Genomic DNA, 16,985 nt, shown 5'->3' with positions numbered 1-16,985 from the left:
TCTCTTTTTCTCCAGTATCTGACTGTTACGGTCCTTGGCGAATTGATAATCATTGCATAGTGACTTGCAAAGCCTAAATGCAAAAAAAAAAAAAAAAATTTGTTTTTGGAATCTGTGCCATATCTTGTTCCTGATAGTATCAACTCACCGTTTATCTAAGACTTTAGATGTCTTATATTAAAAATTACAGAAAAAAGTAAAACTTTTTATAGATACTCTTTTAACTGTAACACATCTTGTGGATTCTCCTTATGTGTGGTACTTACTTGGGTGGGCTGCTCAAGGGCTACTCATTTTTTTAAGCCATTATACAAGCTGGTTATCTTTCATAAAATGGCTACAACAGGTTTTCAACCTGTTCAGACTTTGAACCAGTAAAAGGAAAGTAGCAACATCATTCTTCTGCTTCAGCCGTCCCATTTCTCCTTCAGATCAGTTTAGTAATGGTGTGTTACACTTCACAGTTTTACAAAGTGCATTTCAAATGAATTATTACCACAACTACTCTATAAGCAATAGCAATGGAGCAGATAGAAAAATGTTTGAAATAGAAGAAAGAGTATGTCTGGGAAAGGCAGACGTAAAGAAATAAAATGCTCTGTTGAGTGCTCTGTTAAAGATTAAGTGATGAATATAATGGAACCTGAAGGAGGAAACCATTGGGGGAATTGGGTGGACTTCACTAAAGAAGTAACATTTTAGCTAAGCCTTGAAGGTTGAACATGGAAGTGCATGATGAAGATGTGAAGACTTTGAAAGACCCACACACACACACGTGTTGGGACAAGAGTGTTTGTTGGATTGGAGAGTTGGAAGTGAAGAGGCTGGGAAAATCAGTTTAATTCAGGTTTCAGATGGCTTTGTAAGGCCAAGATAAGAAATTCAGACCTTACCCATTAGGCATGGGGGACCTGGAGAAACTTTTAAGCACATGAGTTGTTTTTCTGAGGGTATTTTGCTTGTTCTGTTTGTTTTGTTGGATTAAAAGTCCAGCAGTTGGGGATGCCAAAACCTAGAAGGTTTTGGAACAATCCAGACTGGAAACTAGGTCCAAATTAAAGTGGAATTCTGGTAAATAGAAGAGGGAACTGAATAAAGACTTTCGTTACGGTGTATGATTAAGTCTCATAAGGAATGAAGGACTTAAGGGGGATTTCACCAGAGGTAGCTCTCACTTTCAAGTCCAGCTTACATTTGAAATATTTGATCCTTGGAGTCCTTTCAAAATGAACTTTGGCAGCTGTTTAGACCTACTACGGCCCCACCTTCACATTGTGAAAATGATAGCAGCCGCTGGTGATTGAGAGCTGCGATAAACCAGTACTGTTCCTAGCACCTTTAGAAATGGTTTTGATGTTAAGTAATTTACCCCAGTAAGTGTCAGAGCTTACTCTAAACTGCTAAGTTTCTGCAGTCACTGAGATGGGACAAGATGCTTGTGAAATTGGAAGCTTTTATTCCCCAGCCCAGGCTTCCACTGCATAGTTTTTCCTTTGACTGCCCCGTCAGTCATTCCTGCCTCCAATTCTATTCTGTACTACTTTTACAGCAAATCACATTATGGGGTTCTTCTGCCTAGTGGGTCCCATTAGCCCAAAGGGCTGCAAAATACAATAGTATAGTGAAAGCATGTCATGCCTTAGGAGAATGAGTTTCTCCTGGAAAAACATAAAATCAGTAGTGCTAGTCTACTTTGGACTTAACACTGCAAAATGAGTAGGATACTTTGTGACATCTGCTTCAGTCTGGAAAGCAAGATTGCTTAAACACCTGTAACTTAGGAGGGTAAGCCACTCATCCAGGCTGAGGGTTTAATCCAGAAAGTGATTTCCTATTGGTGCACATATCATCTGGAGCCAACAGTGGCCCTCGTATGGAAAGCTGCCCGTTTTAAACTTAGATTTGCTATTTCCAGTGTCAGAACTTGCATGGGAGTCCTCAGTGCATTACCTCTGCCCTTTCCCAATTTAGCTTCTTCAAGACTCAGCTGTTTTCCCAGTTCCTGAGGCCAGGGGAGTCTTAATTATTTTCAGCTCTTAAACTGTCCAGAGCTGGAGCATTGCCTAGAACCTGGTTCAGGGGTGATCAGCCTTAGTTTGTAGTCCATATCCTCAATGGGGTGTGTATTTAAGTCACAGAAAAGACCTTGGAATTCAAACTTTGTAACCACAGAGCCCTGTTTTCCTAGTCTTTTGCAGAATCCCTAATATTTATGACAAACATGGAATTATACCTGTTGAGGTGGAGCCCGCGATCCAGCTCTTTCCACTCCCTCTAACAAAACAGCATGAAAAACCTGCACCCTCTCTGGCCATCTGGTAACCTGCTGTGTTTGTTGGGATGAATGATAACAAAAGTAGGCCGAAGGCAGTCCCCTGGCAGTCCAATGGTTAAGAGTTGGTGCTTTCACTGCTGTGGGCCCGGGTTTGATCCTCGGTCAGGGAACTAAGATCCCACAAGCTGTGCGTGCAGCCAATAAATAAATAAATAAAAATGAATTCTCTTTAAAAAGGAAAGTAGGCTGAGGTTGAAGCATAAGATAAACTGGCTTTTATTTATTTATTTATTGGCCGCACAGCACGGCTTGCCGGATCTTAGTTCCCCGACCAGGGATTGAACCTGTATCCCCACTGCAGGGTCTTAACCACTGGACTGCCAGGGAAGTCCCTAAACTGGCTTAAATTTAAAATTTTACTCATCTGTAGTCATAGAAATAAATAGCAAGATGGTAGACTTAAACCCAACTTACTAGCAATTGAAACAGACTGAACACTCTAAAAGACAGATTGTCAGATTGGATTGAAAAACAAGACTCAACTACATGCTAGTTATAATCACAGAAATGTCCATACCTCACTGGATTTGCCCTCCCCTCATGTCAAATTCAGGTTCACTAGGTATTAGAATTCAAAGACCTTTATTACTCAGATTTATATCTTTCTGGTTCGAGGACCTAAGTGGGGAACAGAGCAGTGAAAAAGGAATGACAAATACAAAATCACTGACCATTAATGTCCATTTTTTAAATTATTACAAAAGTATAATATTTTTAAGGTTTGAATAGTACCGACATATATAAAATAATAGAAGATGTTTCTGTATCCTTACCCCCAAATCTCATTCTCTTGAGGTAGTGCTTAGTGTATTTTCTCCTGGACATTTTTCTATGTGCTTAAAATTATTTTTCTAACCTACAATCTAAGATTTTTCTAGCAAAGAAACACCTGTGCACACATTTATACCCTTTAAGATAAGCCCTGACAATGGGGCTCTTCTCCATAGAGAACCCATTCATGGTCCCATTTCTGTAAGCTAAGTTTTTATGAATTTTGATCTTATCCATTAGTGTGCTACTTCTGGCACCTGGTTATCCATAAGAACAGGCTATGTCTGGCCTGAATGCAAAAATTCCTTGGAATTTTACTTGTACAATCGGATTCTTATCACCCAAGAACATTTATACCCACAGATATAAAAAGTAGAGAAAAAGTAGTGTTATAACAGGCCCTCCCAGAATTGACTGCAGCCTCAGCAGCAGTAGAGACATGGTGTAGCAGAGCCATTAGAGCACAGTCATTGGACCTACACTGGGTTCAAATCCCAGCTGCGTAGCTCACTAGATGTGTGACTACTTAATCTGTGCCTTGGTTTCTTCTTCATCTGTAAAGTGAGTGTTATAGTACTTAACTGATAGGATTACTGTGAGGATAACAAATAGAGTATATATAGGGCACTTGGAGCAGAGTCCAACACATGACACGTGCTGGGTGAGTGCTGTCCTTAATGCTGATACAGGTTTTCACTGAGCCACACGGTGAAAGGCAGCATCTTCTCGATTTCACTGTTTAGAAATCTAAATGGAAGAAAATTTCCTCAAAGAACAGTAAAGTGCTTACTTTTGTACTTCTACCCCCAAAAAACTGCCCAAATCTAATTTTCATGGCTTATCTTTAATAGATGTATTAATAGTCACGTTTTTGTGGTGCCCTGCATTCTCCCAATTACTTTAAAATATACATATAAAATTGCTTATAACTGATTTTACACTTCAGTTGCAGTATTTATGAAATAAATTCCATTCTTTTGAGAATGTGAGGAGAACATTTCTGTGTTCTTCCCTGGGATGTAAAATATAGGTCAAGAGACAACTGTACGTTAAAAGATACTGTAAATTAGAATCCAAAATTCATTTGAAATTAATGTTTCATTTCATATCTTATGTTTGATTTTTAGGGAAACTCCCTTTTTTTGGTGAGAAGGGGAAGGGAAGCACATCCTGTTATCTTTTAAGTACTTGCTAAAATTTCTTCGTAAAAATAGAGGTTGGGATCTATGTAGAAAACAAACTTATGGTTACTGGGGGTAAGCGGGGGAAGGGATAAATTGGGAGATGGGGCTGACATACACATTACTATATATAAAATAGATAACTATTAAGGATCTACTGTATAGCACAGGGAACTCTACTCAATACTCTTAATGGCCTATATGGGGAAAGAATCTAAAAAAGTGGATATATGTATAACTGATTCACTTTGCTGTATACCTGAAACTAACACAACATTGTAAATCAACTATACTCCAATAAAAATTAAGAGAAAAAATAGAGGTTGGGATAAAAGAAAAACAGGTTGAAAATATGCTGAGTTAGCAGGAGAGCAACCTTGAAACTTGATAAAACAGGTGAAGGGGTTTCTCTTCAAAACAAGGTCACTAACAGGCTTCAGGGAGCACATCCCCAGACCTAAACATGGTGGTTTGTCATCTGGACAGTTGCATATCACAAGTATAGCTTAGTTAGGCAAGAAGGAATTTCTTTAAAAACGTAATAGTGATCAATTTTCTGTGTTACATGAATAGGTTAGTAAAAATCTAGTAAACGAGAAAGCGCTCAAGCTCTACAGCTGAGCTACCTGGGTTCAAATCCCAACCCTGCCACTTAATAGTTGTGCAATTACTTCATCACTTCATGCCTCAGTTTCCTCACTTTTAAAATGGGCGTAATAAGCGTACTTACAGATTTATTGTGAAGGTTAAATAAGCTAATAAATGTAAGTGCTTAGAATACTGCATGGCACAAATTAAGCACTCAATAATTGTTCTTCGTACCATTTATTATTATTTACCTTTACCTGGCTTCAGCTCAAAGCTTATTGACTCAGGCTGGCATAAAATATCAACATTGATAGGGACCAGAGAGTAAGGGGAAAAAACTAATATTTATTAGATCTATTTGCTAGATATTTGCCATGTTATATGTACATTCTTAATCCTTAGGATTCACTCAACAATTATTTATCAAGCTCCTACTATACATCAGTCTACAGACCCCACCGTATAAAATCTCCGGGTCAGGAAAAGGCACTGTCCTAGATGATGGGTAGAATAGACTGTGCCTTCATGGAACTAAATAAAACTGAGTCTCGGAAAGGTGAAATGACTTGCCTAAATACCCTGACTCCAATTTGAGAGTGGAGAGCTAAGATTCAGGCTCAGCTCTTCAAAGCAAATCTGTGCAGCTGCGAACTATTGACCTTTCTCTCCCTAATCGCCTTACTGTCTCCCCACCCTGCTCAGGCAGGCTGGAACTTTCTTTTCTCCCTGCTCTAAATAATGGAGAAAGGGAGATCTGTGCTATCAGGCCACACACTGACAAGCACATGTGGCTCTGAGGCTGGGAGACTGCTTCATTCTCCTGAAGTGCAGTGACGGACACAGATTCTTGGATCTGAAGCCCTAAGGGAGGGCCACCCGGGCTCCAACTCTGCTGTTGATGCCTAAGCCTCTATTATGTGCTGGGTCCTCAGAAGAATTCAACGGACCTTCGCTGTCCTGTTTTCTCCTGACATTTTACTTTTTAAAAATTAATTTTGTTTTTTAGCAAAGTTATTCATGCTCATAATTTAAAAAATCAAAAACACTAAAAGATGCATACCAAAACATCAAATCCACCAACTTCCCTCATCACAGAATTAATCACTTTCAACTCTTTTAGCTTATATTTTACCATTCTCAATTTATCAATTTTGTTATTCTCCACTATTATGGTCATTAAGGATTTAGTGTTCTTATCATTATTCCCATTTCCCTCTCTCCAGCCTCCCAATATAGTTCACAGTTTTTTGATGATCAACAGTGTTCACATTTTGATAATGTGAAGATTGTTTGGTGCTTCAGTCAGGGTCCTGGCAGGAAATAAATGGCACCCTCAAATTGGGTGATTTAAGGAGATTAATAAAGGGACAGTTTTCCAAAGTGTAGGCAGAGTAGAGAGAAACCATAAGTTATAGTGCAGTATCCTAGTTACCAGGCCTAGGCCTGATGAGGCGATGGAAAGAAGTGGTTACCAGGAGAGAAGAGACCCTGACAGGAGTTAAAGGACACAACCCACCCACAGTCCCACAGGGAGGGCTCCATCTCACTTGCCCTCTCCCCCAGTCTCTGCAGGGAAGGCAGAGGGCATGGGGGCACCGTTGCTGTGTGGTTGCTTCAGGTCAGCCCCTCGGGACCCAGAGCAGGGTGGAGAAGAAGAGAGTGGACCTGCAGGGCAAATAGAAGATATCGAGCATCACAGCCGAGCAGGGTCCTAAGGTTCCCTTAACTTTCTTGACCAACTTTTCTTTCACCACAGTTTCCAGTTGGCTTGATCTTCTAACACTCCTATGGCCACTTCACTCCAAACTCTGAACAGACTGTAAAACCCCTCAGCTGGCCCTTATATTTGAGCAAGTTATTTAACGTGGATTAGAAGCTCCATGTGCACAGGCAGGTCTGTCGAATAGAGGACGTCCACCGGGGTAACTGGGGGGAAGCTGCTTTGCCAGCCAGGTCTCTCACATGTCAGTATTTGGGGAACTTTTCTCTGAGACCATTCAGTCTCTCCAGAGAAGGAGCCACTGTGTCTCTACCTGGGAGTATAAGCCTGGAGACTAGCTTTCTGGGAATTGCCTCAGGAAGGGGGTTCTCTGTCTATAGACATTCTCTTATGCGCCAGTGCCTCTCACCACTTTGCTTGCGTCCTGATTGCATTTCCCCAAAGAGTAAACCCCTTATTTTCAGTGAGGGTGGAGGCAAGAGGCAGTCATTTTGTTGCGCAGGTGGGGAAGGAATCCGGGAATCTCCAGTCTCTTAGATCCCTTGTTTCAGGCCCACACTGTACTCCTATCTTCCATAGAACTTGCTCCCTCCAGCTCCTGAGCCCATCTAGTGCAAATCAGCTTCCATCTCTTCACCACCTCCCTCTGTGGCCACTTAGATTTCACTCTCGTGTTAGTCACACTGATTTCAGCTTTCTAAAATGTGGTTGACAGACCTCAGCTGCGGTTGTCTCCTCTTCCAGTCTCTTGGTCGTTGTGTGATTATATGTTTGTATGTTCTTTTCCCATTATTTTAGTAAGATTTGGGGAAGGAACTAAGATAAACATATGAGTTCAATCTGCCACGTTTAACCAGAGATCCACTAGTGTTGAATCGTGGTTATTTTAGTGTCGAGGTGAATGCTCACCATTTCATGACTAAAGGCCCCATAAGATGACTGCTCTAAACCGACTGAAAAAAATGCACAACCTAAACGTTGAAACTTATGTTTTATTCGGCAGACATACTGAGGACTTAAGCCCGAGAGACAGCCTCTCATATAGCTCTAAAGGATCCTTCAGAAGAGGTAAGGGAGGAGCCAGCATATATAAGAGTTTTGCAAAAACAAACCAGGTAGTTGAACATCAAAAGGTTTCTGCTAATTAAAGAAAAAACAAACATCTCGAGTTAATGAATTTAGCGCTTTTCTCTGTATGGGAAGGTGCAAGAGTCTGGGCTCACTGAAATCATTCCTTTGATATGCACCTCAACTATCTAGGGCCAGCATACTGTTCTTTTCCATCCTGAATCCACTCAGGGTGCACCGTTGGGGGTGACTGCAGTGGCCGATGACTTGATGGCCACAACATCCTTTGTTTACTGATTTGTCAAGCAGCATTCTTTGTCCACAACCCAAACCCCTAGTAGCTATCCTCCGTTCCTTGTCATAGAGCACGCCAAAGTTACTGAGCTCGTGCTTTTTCCCCTGGTGTGTGTGTGAGCATATCACATGATCCCACTGCTAAGCTGTTCACTAGCCCAGTGTTTTCTAAAGTGTGGTTAGCACACCCGCAGGGGGTTGAGTAAATATCAGATGACTGAGAATTTCAAATTTCTAATTGTATAGTTATATATTTTAATGTGTGTGTGTATATATATATATATATTTAATGTAACTGGCATATCAGGCACATTTTTGCTAGGGATGAAGCTAAGTAAAATAGGGAGTCAATTTAAAGAAGCACGTTGAATAGAGTAGTATGGGTGCTATTCAGGAATGGCAAACATTGTGACAATGACTGATACTTGCTAAACACCAATGCTGCTGAGTTGCAGCTAGCTAGTGCTACATGATCCAGAAAGGAGACTTAAGAAGCACATTTCTTTCTAAAAAAGCCCTAGCGGGGCTTCCCTGGTGGCGCAGTGGTTGAGAGTCCGCCTGCCGATGCAGGGGACGCGGGTTCGTGCCCCGGTCCGGGAAGATCCCACATGCCGCGGAGCAGCTGGGCCCGTGAGCCATGGCCGCTGAGCCTGCGCGTCCGGAGCCTGTGCTCCGCAACAGGAGAGGCCGTAACAGTGAGAGGCCTGTGTACTGCAAAAAAAAAAAAAAAACCCTAGGGCCTGTGCTCTTCCCCCAGCGGGAATGGAAACTAAGGATTGTCCAGTGTGGGCATCTCACTGTTTGTTTTTATGGAATGGACATAGAAATCCTTCGGGCCTGGTTGGAGTTAGCCTGTTGTGAGTTGCAGAGTGTGGGCACTAGAAGAGCAAAGCTGGCCTTTAGAAACTGCCTCCCTCTTTAGAGCTGCATTTCTGCCCCCAGAGAGCCCCCTTCTTTGCACCTTTGCTCCTGCGGCTCTGAGATGCAGGGTAAGCACATGGGAGGGGCTGGCCACTGACAGAGCATTCAGTTCTCAGCCTCAGGGAGGCCGCTCGCTTGTCTCAGAACTGCCCCTGGCACAGCTCCAGCCCAGATGAGGCAACGCAGGTGGGGAAACAGGTGGTATCAAAGGTCTCTCCCAGCTCCTGGAGGCCATCCCTCTTCTTAGATCAGGGCTCTTGAGAGCTTCCCAGAAGTATCTTCATTTCAACATTCCAGATTGCCCCCCAGCGATCGAAAAGGAAGCTAACATTTATTGGGCACCTACTGGGTGCTGGGTGCTTTACATTTAAACCTCACAGCAACCTATGAAAATGGTATTATCCCCATTCTACAGAGGCCCCATGAGAGGAAGTAATTTGCTCAAGTTCTCATAGTGAGTGGTGGAATCAGGAGTCAAACCCAGAGCAGTGTGAGGCCGAAGCAAAGAGCCATACTGAGGGAAAGACGACAGCAGGCCTGTCCCCTGGAAACATGGGCCTCACCCTGCTGCTGTCTGGACATTGCATGGCTGCCTCTCTTTCCAAACTGTGAGAGAAACAAAACCGAAGGAGGCCAGGGTCTCGTGGGCAGGGGCTGCCTTTCTGAATCCATGCAAGGGGCAGAGACCAGCCAGCGTAGGGTGGCCAGAAACAACCATGTACTTTACATCATAAGCTAAGTATGCCATAAAAAACTAGGAAACTTGTAGCCCCTCCCTGACCAGCCCAGCCTTGTATATACAACCAATTTTAGTACTAGGTAATAAAGTATCTTAAAAAAAAAAAAAGTTGGATAAAGCAGTCATTATGTGCAGGTTCTAGAAGATCCTCACCTGAGGAAGGGGTCAGGCTCGGCCTGGGCGCAGGGCCAGGAAGAATGCTCTGAACCAATTAGAGTCTGAAATAGATAAACGGTCAACAAACTTGCCTCTCTCCTCAGTTCATTTCCTGAGATAGGAATATGGTTTATTGAGCTATTTCCTTGTTTTTCCTATTTCAAAGATGCATAAGGCTTAGAAAGTGACTTGCCCAGAAACATACAGGCAGTAGGGGTCATGTCAGGGTTTGAACCTGACTGGCTCCCAAAGCTGAGGTTCCCATGGAGACCCTCTTCCTGAAGGACAGTAAGTTTGGTGCAGCAGAGGAATGCAGTACAGATGGAGGCTCTGCCATCTGCCCCTCCTTGTCCCTTAGGAGATGTGCAGAGTATCTCTCCAAGTGGAGGAGTTTGCAGGGATGTCTGTTTTCTGAAAGGCCTGGACAGAAAGATAGACAGGGCCCTCCTCGGAAAGGGTCAATCTGGGCTTTGTTTTCCCCAACGTCTCTGTCCCAGGACTAACAAAATGGCAGGAAAACAGGCTGACAGGAGCTGTCCGAGATGATCACGCCAGCCCCCAGCGCACCCCTGCTGCTCAGAGCAGTGAGGGAGCAGCCTCCATGGAGCGGTGCCTGGTGTCAACTTCGTTGATTTTCTACTTCATTAGGTCAGTGAGAGGCTGCGGCTTCCACAGAAAGCCCTCTTCAGCGTGGCCTAGCAATTTCCTGAGAGGAACTCCCCGTTGTCCCTGCTGTCACGGGCAGTAGCTGCACCTGGTCTCCCTGCAGAGAACTTGCCCAGATGCCACCTGGCTTTCATGTCTTTGAAGCCTGGCTATAGCACATCTGGCTGTGTGACTTTGGGCAAGTGCCTTCACCTCCCCAAAACTCAGTTCCTGTTTCTGGAAAACGGGAGTAATGATGTGCCCTACTCCACAGGGCAGTTGTGAAGATTAAACAGTGCTTTTAAAGGGTTTAGTAGGAGTGCTGGGGACGTACATATTAAATGTTCAGTAAACATGGGAGTGATTATTATTGCAATGCTCAGAAAGTCTGCACCCGCGAGGTTTGGTGTCCTAGCACTGACTAGGAAGTACCCTTCAGCATCACAAGTAATTTCAAAATAGCTCAAATCCCAGGCTCACCCTTTGGCAAAGTGAGAGTGGAGACGACAGTGATGTCCATAGCAGCATTGACCAAGAATTCTTCTTACTCTCAAATCTCCCTTCATCAGTCAGCAGAAGTTAAGGCAACCCTTTTCCAGTCTTCCACCTCCACTGCCTCCAAAATTCCCTTGAGATATTTTCTCTTCCTCTTTATTATACAGATTAACATCCTGTAGACCCAAATCCTCCCTTCCACTACCAGGCCAAATACACAGTCTTCCCCAACCAGGGATTGATTCTGCATCACAAAAGCCCAAGGCACACGTTGAGCAAAAACCGAACTCCCCTCAGAGACCGGGAAAAGAAGTTGAACAGGAGAGGGACTGCCCCAGGGCGCAGGGAAGGCTATGAACCTTGCCCGGTCCACTATCCACACAACTGAATTTCAGGCTCCCCCCCGGAGATGCGCACAGAGGGCTGAGAGAAGGAGCGGGTCATACCAGGAGCGGTTCCACTTGGCATTCTGATTTGGTTTTCTCCTGGAAACGGAATCTCTCTGAAGAGGCCGTCCCAGTTCTTGACACTGAGGCAGTGAGTTTTAGCTCCATCTCTGCTCCCGGGGCACCCACCCTACCTTCCCTGTCACTTTGACTCCACACTGATAAACACCCACCCTGGTTAAGAGCCTGCCAGCCCCTCAAATGCCTCAGGGGCCACTTTATGGGGTAGGGGTAACAAGGCCCTGGGATTCTTGCCTAATCCATGGCAAACTATCTCCAGCACCTCCTCTGCCAGGGAGAGCAAAGTCTAAAGGCAACTAACACATTGTGCAATTTTCAACTTTCACCCATTACCCTAAAGAAGGTTTACCACCAGAGCCTCACAGCCTGCCCTGAGAAATCAATTCCATGTGGGAGGGAGTTGGTGGATTCCAAAGAAGAGCCTTCCTAGCCTGCCCCGTTTCAAGACTTTTCTCAGAGAACTCCTGCTGGGTCCGAAGTCTTCCAGGGAAACCCAGCTGGGCTTCCTCCCTAGGCTGTTCCTAAGTTCCAGGCACGACAGTGGGGTGTGATGGGCCCGAATGACACTCAGCCCCACTGGAGTCTGCAAGGGAGCCCTGCCAAGGGTGCTCGCTCTGGATCGTCGCCCAAGGCAGGAAGCTGTGGCCCCTGGTTACCATGGAGATCTTGGCACAGGCTGTGCCCATCTATGGCTGCCAGGCAGCCTCCCTTAGGAAATGAGGAAGAGAAATTTGGTTGCTGGAGAACTAGCTCAGCCTGGGAGGAGACTCCGTGACACCATGAGCCTGCAGCCGAGGGGGCTGCAGAGGAGGCTGAGGCCGGGAGCTCTGTGAGAACAGCTCTCTGCTGAAGCGGCCTCCTGCAATCCTGTGGCTTCAGTGGCTGGGGTGTGGCCTCCTGCTGAGCGAGGCCTCTCCGCCAAGCTGCCAGTCCCAAGCCAGGGCTTGTTCGAAGTGGCTCTGGTACAGTGGAAAACCCCAGAAGCCAAGCCGGGAGTAGAGCCACACCCACAGTGCCACGGAAGCAGCCCAGGCTGGTGGAGAAGGCCGTGGTGTCTGGTGCAGGGAAGAAAACGCTAGACTAGTTGGGAGGTTCCTGTTTCTTAGTCACCACCCCTGAAACACTACGGTAGAGTCAGGAGCACTTCCCTTCCCTTCCCTTCCCTTCTCCCAGCCCTACTTCCCCACTGCACAATGACGTCTGCCCTGCAGGCCAATCAGATTGCTGAGAGGCCCTGCAGTGTAAGCAAAGCAGGGGCAGGTGTGAGGGGCTGATCTCCCTCACTGATTCAGTGGGTAAAGGAGGGCCAAGGCTGTGAGGGCCTCTCCTAGGCTTTCATCCCTTCTGTGGCTAAAACTGGACGATCAGCTCAGTTAAAATGTCCTTTAAGACAGCCTGACGCTGCAAGTATGTTTGCACAGAGGGCAGAGCTTGGCCCTGCACACATGTGGGCTTTGCCAGGCTAATGGAGCACCAGGAACAGGGAGGCTGGTTAGATTATTAGATAGGGCCCTGAAGCAGCCCTATGGGCAGATGAGCTGTCTGGACCTTGGGGAGTGTTTATCACATTTGTCCTTTGATATTCGGAAAGCAAAGGGCTAACTGCTTTCCAGGCTGTGAGGCACCCCAGGAAAGACAGAGGGGCAGAGTAGTATAGGAGAAGAAAAACTAGACCAGGAGTTTGAAATCCACCTGGCTGCTTTCCAGCTATGAGGGGCGTGAAGCAATTACTTTTTTGTGTGTGTGTGTGGTACGCGGGCCTCTCACTGCTGTAGGCTCTCCTGTTGCGGAGCACAGGCTCCGGACACGCAGGCCCAGCTACCATGGCCCACGGGCCCAGCTGCTCCGCGGCATGTGGGATCCCCCCAGACCGGGGCATGAACCCACGTCCCCTGCACCGGCAGGCGGACTCTCAACCACTGCACCACCAGGGAAGCCCCTGCAATTACATTTTTTGAGGTTTGGTAGTCTCACCAGTAAAACAGAGGTCAAAATTCTTGTTCTGCTTTCCTCTCTCCGTTGAGGTGAAAATGCCTTGAGAGAATGGATATGAACCCCACCCCCCACCAAGCTACACATAAAAGAAGGCCCGATGAGCTTTACCCAGCTGCAGGGAAGCCTTCTCCATGTCTGTACCCATCACAGCCTGTGGTCCCTCCTGGGGGTCAAAGGAGCTCTCTTTTGTTCCTCTTAACAGAATCCCAGGCTCCCTTCTGGTACCCTGGAAAAATGAGGTGGGGTACCTTTTCGGGTCAGGGTGCTCTGAGCAGGCTCAAATAACAGGGCAGAGGGCCTCCTTCTCCAGTAGAGCCTGCGTTGTGAGGTGCAGCTAGATGAGTGCCTGTGTACCCCAGTTTAAACAAAAACCTAGGACCCAAATTTCAGTGAGGGGGCCCTGCAGTCAGCAGCTGCACAGCTAAGAAGACTTCCATTCATTTCCCACACCTAGCCCCAGGAAATTACCAATACACTTCCCTGGTGGTATTCATATTTACAATTGGCTTGATCCTCTTGGACTTTTAGAGGAAATTGCCCTTCTTTTTTGAGCTAGGCTTTGGAATGTAATTCTCCATCTGGTGAAGGTTTGAAACATCTACACAGGAATCAAAGAGATGGGTTCCTATTATCAGTAATTCACTTTCAAAGCCCTGTGAGACTGTTTTTTATTAACAATCCAATACCCACCAGTGCCTTGGGAATTTTGGACCCATATGGGGACAAGAGAGTGCCAGGCATGGATTTCCTGTTGCCATGGGTGGAGCCAGGAGCCTTGGATGTCTGTCTCCACCCCCACAGTAGCCCCAATCACTTTCCAAAGTAGGGGGCAGCCTTTGCCACTGGGTCCTGAGCAAAACTGGAAAAATGAAGGTGTGTGTGGAGGCTCAGCTCCCTAGCTCAGAGCCTCCCGGGATGTTTGAACTGGAAGAGAGAGACCCTCTTATGTTTAGAGGCAGGGATGCTGAGACTACAGAGGGAATGTGACTGCCGTAGTGTCACCCAGAGGCCCATGACAAAGCTGGGGCAAGAACCCCAGGTCAGGGCTGCCTCTTCACTGGGTTGCTCACTCATCTTTGCCAAGCCACCACTGTCACTGTCCTTGCCACCCAACCTGTCAGAGGGAAAGGCTGTCGCAGCTTCCCACAGTCCTCCCCTGCTGTGATTAGATAAGGGACATCTTCTGTTACACTGGGAATTGTCTGGCTTGGAGAGGCCCTGGGACTCCCTCTGCAGCCCTGATACTGGAAGGCCTCAGTTTGGGAGCCCCTTATATTCTGGTGTCAGTCTTTGCCTTGGAACCCGTCAATGGGATGGAAGATTGAGGCCTAACTCCTTGCCAGGGAAGGATGGAGAGAAAAGGGCACAGGTCTTATCTCTTTCCTGGGGTAGAATGTGGCTGGAAGGGTAATGCCTTAGTCCGTTCAGGCTGCGATAACCATAGACTGGGTGGCTTATAAACAACAGAAATTTATTTCTCATGGTTCTCGAGGCCTGGGAGTCCAAGACCAGGATGCTGGCAGTTTCCAAGTTCATAGACGGCAATCTTTTTGCTGTGTCTTCACATGGCAGAAGGGACAAGGGCTCTCTCTAGGGTCTCTTTTATAAGGACACCAACCCCATTCATGAAGTCTCCACCTTCATGACCTAATCACCTCCTAAGAGCCCCACCTCTAAATATTATACTATTCTATTGGAAATTAGGTTTCAACACATAAATTTTGGCGGGACACAAACATTCAGTATACAGCAAAGGGAGTTTAGGGTTTCTGAGGGGATTGTTAGGGGATCATGTCAGGAATGAACTCTGGAGGGAATGACAGTCTAAGCCAAAAAGGGAAACAGAGGCAGCATCTAGTGCCTGAGGATAAGCCAGCTTGGAGGAGGGGAGAAGAAGGAGTTGGGGGCAGGGAGACATCAGGATAGCAGAAGAGATGGCACCCAGGAGAACTTGGGGTCGGGTTGGAGTCTTCAGCTTCCCCTCCCATCATGCGAGAAGAAGATGCGATTGGGGCGATGACATGAAGCAGTCTCCCAGGGGCAGGCACCTGCTCTCTTCCCAGAGAGAGGAGCCTCTGCTTTGGCACATACGCAGCAGGCCCTGGCCTATCAGGGATGGAGATGGAAGAGGCTCTCTGCATCTTGGACCCTGCACCTTAGGAAAGTCATCAGCTTTGCAACTGTGGAAAAGGTGAAAAAACGTCAGGCTGTCAGCGAGTGTTCAGAGGTGCCATGGGGACATGTAGGGTGTGTCAGAGAAGAGTATGTTTTGTGCAGAGGTGGTTGGAGCTGTGTGTGTTCTGAAGCTTTCTGTTGTGTAACAATGTCCTTACTCAGGACCCTCCCCCATCACCTTTCAACCACCTTGCTTTCATCCTATCTCTCCCATTTCCCCAAAACTTCAGTGACTTCCACTGTCCACCAAAAACCCAAACCCCCAAATTTCTCAGCCTGGCATTTAAAGCTAAAGATTCACCAGACGTACCTTGAATTTCCTGTCTCCAGGTATTTGGGTTCTGCTTTCTCAACACCTGATCTTCATTAATTGAACTTTTTTTCTGGGCTGAGCTCAGATCCCACCTCTTCCAAGAATGCTTCACCGGTATCCCTGGCCAAAGGACCTCTCTCTCCTCTGAATACTAGAGCAATATTTTCTACATCTTTTGTGTTAGTTTACATTCTATCTTGCACTTTAACTATAGAGGGGGATGTTGGTTTTCTCCACTAAATGGTGGAGAAAGCTTTGAAGGCTTATCAATTTGTCTTATTCATTTTTGTATCCCTAGCACCTAGAATGGTGCCCTTTACACAGCAGGCACATCATTCAGAATACATTTATTAAACAGATAAATGCCGGTGATGTGGAGATGAATGAGAAAGTTTCTGTCCATTAGGAGCTTACAGTGTACCGAGAGAGAGAGATGCACAGCAATAAGAACTAATTTAATACACAGCCCAAGGAACAGCATTTGATCTATGGAGGTGTGGGGTGTGGGTGGGCAGGGATGGTGCGAAGGGCATCATGTGGGTTGAAGGAACCGCCCAGGTGGAAGTGGGTGGCATATTTGGGGAACGTGGTAAGTACCCTTGGGACTGGCATGAAGGAAAATAGGAGATAATGCCAGAGAGGGATGTGGGCACTGGATTATAGAAAGCCTAGTATGACTTTCCAAGGAATTTGAAGTTTAACCTGGAGGCCACTGACTGAGAAGCCATTGAATATTCTTGAGGAGGAAGATAATAAACACTTACTGGATAAAGGAATGACTCTGTGTTTTGGGTAGACACCATTCTCTGGCCAGGGTCACTTTAGGAAAATCTTATGTTGGATGTTAAGTAGCACCCATTCTCTGAGGCCAGCCTGTCCCCTGGTCAAACCACCGTTCTGTGAGATTTTCCCTTTTAAAGAGGCCACCCCCCCAAAAAAAAAAAACACTTGGTCAGGGTGAGAAGTCTGTTCTGCCTTCTGAAGCAATTTCCTGCCCCACCCCCGGCTTTGACTTTTATATAGAAATTCTTCTGTTTGGACTGCATTAGTCAGGATACTGTATTACTTAGGGTTCTCCAGAGAAAGAAACAATATATATAAAATGAGACTTGTCATAAAGAA

The sequence above is a fragment of the Orcinus orca genome, chromosome 8 (genome assembly GCF_937001465.1).
Source record: "Orcinus orca chromosome 8, mOrcOrc1.1, whole genome shotgun sequence".
Lineage (NCBI taxonomy): Eukaryota > Metazoa > Chordata > Mammalia > Artiodactyla > Delphinidae > Orcinus > Orcinus orca.
Note: the sequence above shows the minus strand (reverse complement) of the source record.